The following is a 6,333-nucleotide window of genomic DNA, read 5'->3' as shown; positions in this document are numbered from 1 at the left end:
CGCCACTCGCATCCCACTCTGTCGCCAGCCTCCTGGCAGAGCAGACCCCAGTGGAACGTGCGTCCTTCCCTGGTCTCCTCTGTCAGGACGCAGCAGTCAACCGTGCCCCCGCACCGGGACGCCCCTCAGCCTCCCATGTCCGGGCCGGTGACGCTGCATCGCTGCAAGCCCACACTGGGTACGTCTGTACTCCGTATGACCCCGCTGGCACAGTTTCTGGGAGTCTGGCTTCAGCTTCCAGGGCTGTCCCGCTGGGTCGCGCGGACCATCAGGCGCGGCTACGCGATTCAGTTCGCGCAGGTTCCTCCCTGCTTCCGGGGAGTCCGTTCCACCATGATCGGGGCCAATGCCCCCGTCATGCGAGCGGAGATTGCCACCCTACTGGCGAAGGGTGCGATCGAACCTGTCCCTCCAGCCGAGATGAATTCCGGGTTTTACAGCCCGTACTTCATTGTACCCAAAAAGACCGGTGGGCTACGACCGATCCTGGACCTGCGCGTCTTGAACCGTTACCTTCACCGGTTTCCGTTCAAGATGTTGACAGCAAAACGCCTTTTCGAATGCGTTCGTCCAGACGATTGGTTTGCAGCGATCGACCTGAAGGACGCCTACTTCCATGTCTCCATTCTACCTCGACACAGACCGTTCCTACGGTTTGCTTTCGAGGGGCGGGCATATCAGTACGCAGTTCTACCATTCGGGCTATCTCTGTCCCCTCGCGTCTTTACGAAGATTGCCGAGGCAGCCCTTGCGCCCCTTCGGCAGCACGGGGTTCGCATCCTGAACTACCTCGACGACTGGCTCATACTGGGTCACTCTCGAGAGCAGGTTTGCGGACACAGAGATTTGGTGCTCCATCACCAGCCCGTCTGGGCCTTCGGGTCAACTGGGAGAAGAGCAAACTTTGCCCCGCGCAGAGGATCTCTTTTCTCGGTATGGATATCGACTCGGTCGCCATGTGCACGCAGCTTTCGAGCGAGCGCGCGCAGTCTCTGCTGACTTCCCTTCGTCAAATCGAGGGCAAGAGTGCGGTTCCACTGAAACTATTTCAGAGGCTCCTGGGGCATATGGCATCTGCAGCCGCGGTGACGCCGCTCGGATTGCTTCATATGAGACCGCTTCAGCACTGGCTACGCGATCGAGTCCCGAGATGGGCATGACGGTCTGGCACGCTCCGGGTACAAGTGACTCGGGCCTGCTTACAGACTCTCACCCCGTGGTCGAACCTCAGCTTTCTACGGACCGGAGTGTCCTTAGAACGAGTTTCCAGGCATGTTGTTGTATCAACAGATGCATCATCCACGGGCTGGGGTGCCATGTGCAATGGACAAGCAGCCGCGGGCTCCTGGATAGGACCCCAGCGCCTTCTGCATGTCAATTGCCTCAAGTTACTGGCAGTACGGTTCGCCCTGCACCGCTTCCGAGCGTTGCTGAGGGGTCAACATGTACTAGTCAGGACAGACAACACGGCCGTAGTAGCGTACATCAACCACCAGGGCGGTCTACGCTCCCGCCGTATGTCTCAACTCGCCCGCCATCTCGTTTTGTGGAGTCAGAAGCGCCTGAGGTCCCTTCGTGCTGTCCACATCCCGGGAGACCTGAACCGTGCAGCCGACGAGCTCTCACGGATTCAGCCTCTCCCCGGAGAGTGGAGACTCCACCCCCAGACGGTCCAGCTGATATGGGAACGGTTCGGCGACGCACAGGTAGATCTGTTTGCCTCCCAGGACTCTTCCCATTGCTCCCTGTATTATTCCCTGATCAAGGGCACCCTTGGCACGGATGCACTGGCGCACAGCTGGCCGCCAGGGCTACGCAAGTATGCGTTTCCCCCAGTGAGCCTCCTTGCACGGGTACTGTGCAAGATCAGGGAGGACAAGGAGCAGGTCATGTTGGTCGCCCCGTATTGGCACGGCCAGACCTGGTTCCCAGAACTTCTACTCCTTGCGACAGCCCCTCCCTGGCCTATTCCTCTGAGACCGGACCTCCTCACTCAGAGACGGGGCACCTTTTGGCACCCGCGTCCAGCGTTCTGGAAGCTCCACGTGTGGCTTCTGGACGGGACGCGGCAGGTTTGAGTAGTCTTCCACCTGCGGTGGTCGCTACCATCACTTCCGCTAGAGCTGAGTCTACGCGACGTCTCTATGCGTTGAAGTGGAACCTCTTCGTCACATGGTGTTCTTCCCGCCAAGAAGACCCCTGGAAATGACCGATCGGGTCCGTGCTATCGTTTCTCCAGGAGGGGGTGGAGCGAAGGCTGTCTCCTTCCACCCTTAAAGTGTATGTGGCCGCAATATCTGCCTACCACGATCTCCTGGGAGACAAAAAGGTAAGTCAGCACGACCTGATCATCAGGTTCCTGAGGGGGGCGAGGAGACTGAATCCTCCTCGCTCTCCTCTCGTTCCCTCTTGGGACCTCTCAGTAGTCTTAAGTGCTCTGCAGAGGCCTCCCTTTGAGCCTTTGCGGTCGGCTGAGATTAAGTTCTTGTCTATGAAGACGGCTCTGCTGACCGCATTGGCCTCGCTTAAGAGGGTCGGGGACCTGCAAGCATTCTCGGTTGACGAAGCGTGCCTTGAGTTCGTGCCGGCTAACTCTCACGTGATCCTGAGACCCCGGCCCGGATATGTGCCCAAGGTTCCCACCACTCCGTTCCGAGATCAGGTGGTGAACCTGCAAGCGCTGCCTTTGGAGGAGGCAGACCCAGCCTTGGCATTGCTCTGTCCAGTACGCGCTCTCCGCGCCTATGTAGACAGTACGCAATGTTTCAGGACCTCAGACCAGCTCTTTGTCTGTTATGGTGGAGAGCGGAAGGGAAGTGCTCTCTCAAAGCAGAGGTTGTCTCACTGGATAGTGGACACCATTGTTTTGGCTTTAGCAAGGTCGACCATGTCCCCTTGGTGTGAGGGCACACTCCACCCGGAGTGTGGCCTCCTCTTGGGCTCTAGCGCATGGCGCCTTGCTAACAGACATCTGCAGAGCTGCAGGCTCGGCGACACCCAACACATTCGCCAGATTCTACAATCTCCGAGTGGAGCCAGTGTCCAACTATGTACTCGCCCCTACGGGTGGCCGGTAATGGGCCAGGCTCAGGTGTCTTCGCTTGCTCGCCATTCCACTCCAAGGACTGGATACGTGCGATATTTTCCCTCAGGTGAGCTCCCCGAGAGCCCTGAGCTCCTCCAGCACTGCTTACGCCGACATCAGTTCAGTCTGCCCTTTCGAGCCCAGACCCTCATGTCCGGCCAGGTGCTCCGTGTGCATGGTTCCCCTCCGGCGACCCGCGAGTATTTCCACCGTAAGCCTCCTCAGCGAGCAGGTGTCTTTCCCTTGGCAAGTCCCTGCCGCCCCTAGGGTTAAAAATCCACCTTCGGCTGGTACCCTAGAGATCTTCCATATGCAGCCCTTAGCGGGTCATATGTGTGTTCTTAAGCCCTCCCTACGGGTAGGCATCTTGGCATTCCCTCACTGGGATATGCTTCCCAGTGTACCTTGGTAATCCTGTGATAAGTGGGAGTCCTTCGTCCGTACTAGTCTTACGACAGGGTACTCACACTTACGCAGGGCACTGGATGACAGCTGAGTGGCGTTGTTGTATCGGAACCCCCATTCGTTAGTCACTAACGTACGTCGTAGTGACTGAACGAAAGGGAACGTCTCGGTTACGTATGTAACCCTCGTTCCCTGAGGAGGGAACGGAGACGTACGTTTCCTTTGCCACATCAGCTGTGCTGCCTGGAACGCGGAGTTCAGTCTTGGCTCCTGCAGCAGTAACATAATGCGATGTTGCCAGCGTACTTCCTTATATACCCACGAGGTGGGGCGGAGTTACGCATGCAAATTCCGCATGCCCATGGCATTGGCACTGCCATTGGGCGCTGTTGAATTCTCGGAGATGATTGGCTTCTAAGCGAAACCCCCATTCGTTAGTCACATACGTACGTCTCCGTTCCCTCCTCAGGGAACGAGGGTTACATACGTAACCGAGACGTTTTGAATCGGCGAGAATAGTTTTTGTGCGCAAAAAAACCCTAAATAACGACTTACATAGTGATGACGATTTCAAAACAAGGCATCATGAAGCTTCGAAGCGTTATGAATCAGCGAGTCGAATCAGCGGTTTGAATCGCCAAATTTCAGCAGTTTGGCGGTTTGACACGCGATCCGAATCATGATTCGGCTCACTGATTCATAACGCTTCGAAGCTTCATGATGCCTTGTTTTGAAATCGTCATCACTATGTAAGTCGTTATTTAGGGGTTTTTTGCGCACAAAAACTATTCTCGCCGATTCATAAAGTTATTTTAGAACCACTGTAATGAGATGGACTTTGTAACGACGTCTTTAGTACCTTTTAAGGGTCTTGAGAGTGTAAAGTGCCATTGTGCCGATGGAGGCCTTTCAGAGCCATCAGATTTCAACTAAAATATCTTCATTTCTGTTCCGAAGATGAACGGAGGTCTTACGGGTGTCGAACGACATGAGGGTAAGTAATTAATGAAAGAATTTTCATTTTTGGTTGAACTAACCCTTTAACTGAAAACAGGATGACTAATCGATTCTTGGGTATTAAGAATCGATATCGTTTTGTAAAAGTGAGAATCGATTAAAAGCGAGAAATCAATATTTTTTAACCAGCCCTAATATTTACTTATTTTATATATTAATTAATTTCTTACCCCATTAGCCATTTTTCTTGTTTTAACCATAAATCCCACTAAATGATGTGAGCTTTGTGCCATTGATAGAGGCCTACTGGGAAAAATATTTTAACCTCCTAGACCCAGGAAAACTAAGTCTTTAGAATTTAGTATCTTTTCATGTCATTGCATTAGAGCATATGAACAAATGTTTTTTTTTTTGTTGAAAAATTATATTTTATTATATGTTATGCTATGTCCTCGTGTAGACATCAGAACTCAGTTGATTAAAAAATAAAATGACATGCAATGACAACAACAATTCAGGTTTCAGATGATTCTCAACTATGTTATGAAAGATAGAATGAATTGATATACCATTTTACTTAATGCAAAATGAGGGTAAAATGGCCATACATGGGTTTTCCCATTCAATGCAATGTATCTATACACGGTCTATAATTTGCATATGAATGTGTTCTTGGAGCAAAAAGAAGTGTAATAATGGGAGTAATAGTTGGCAACATTTTCATAATAATATCTAATATTTTATAGGAACATTGAAATAATTTCTCTCCCTATTCACTTGTTGTGTCTCCCAAAATGCCTGTAAAACACGCTTTAAGTACCGGTGTCCTCTATTGAGGACATATATGAAATCAATGCCCTGTTTTGTAACAGAAAGTCAAATTTTGATTAGAAACCCCATAACATTTCCCTGAGATGTTTTATTCATATATTTATAACAAACAATTTGACCTTTAGTCAGATTTATATGATAATTATAAAATATCATATTTCCACAAGAGTGCTAAATTTGATCATTCAGTCATTTTTGTTGTCTTGGTGAAACCTCAAAACACTGAATGTGCTATTTACAGGGCATCCAGATTTAGAACTGTGCCATGTACGGTGTCAGAAATTCACTAAAATATGTCATCGTATACGTGGACAGTGGAACACAGGAGGTTATTATCTCGTGCAGTTTTACTTTAAATAAATGATTTTCGTTTTAAAAGATATTCAGATACTATTTCTGGAAAACTAGACATACATACTAAAAATGTTTACTGCTGACTTGTCAACCTGCATGGCTTATCCTCCCCTCTGTCAACACACACAAACAGACATCGGATGCAGGGAGCTAGAATATGGGTGTTGGCTTTGCTTGCTCTCCCACCAGGAAATGTTCATAGTATACATGTAATGTTGTGAGGGATACATAATATATCTAATTACCGTAGCATTTCCCCATGGCTCTTCAGCGGAGACGAAGAGTATAAGGCCAGGGCACGATTTGATGTAATGTGAGAGACGCCACCTCCCAGAGGAGGCAGAGGAACAGCGGCTGCGGTCCCCGGCAGCTCCAACAGGGGGAGCCGTAGAGGGATCCTGCGGCTATTTATAGACCATTGAATAGAGAAATTTATTTATAGAGCTTTGAGTTCTGTCGCATAGAGGAAGCAGTAGCTGTAGGGGTTCAGAGGATCAAAGCTTTGCTGACAAGCAGCTCTTAACGGAAGTAGGAGAGATTGACAGGCGGTGCTCTCTCGGACAACGAACCGCAGCATGTCTACTCTGCCTGCAGCATGACAAAACACAGCCATCATCAGCCCTGCCGTGACATTTGCACATTCTCAGAGGAATAGCAGCACTTGGGCTAAAAGCAGCCCTCCAACCCAGTCCACATCTCCA

The sequence above is a fragment of the Gobio gobio genome (assembly GCF_949357685.1).
Source record: "Gobio gobio genome assembly, chromosome: 16".
Classification (NCBI taxonomy): Eukaryota; Metazoa; Chordata; class Actinopteri; order Cypriniformes; family Gobionidae; genus Gobio; species Gobio gobio.
The sequence above is the reverse complement of the archived record's forward strand: the minus strand, read 5'-3'. Positions refer to the sequence as shown.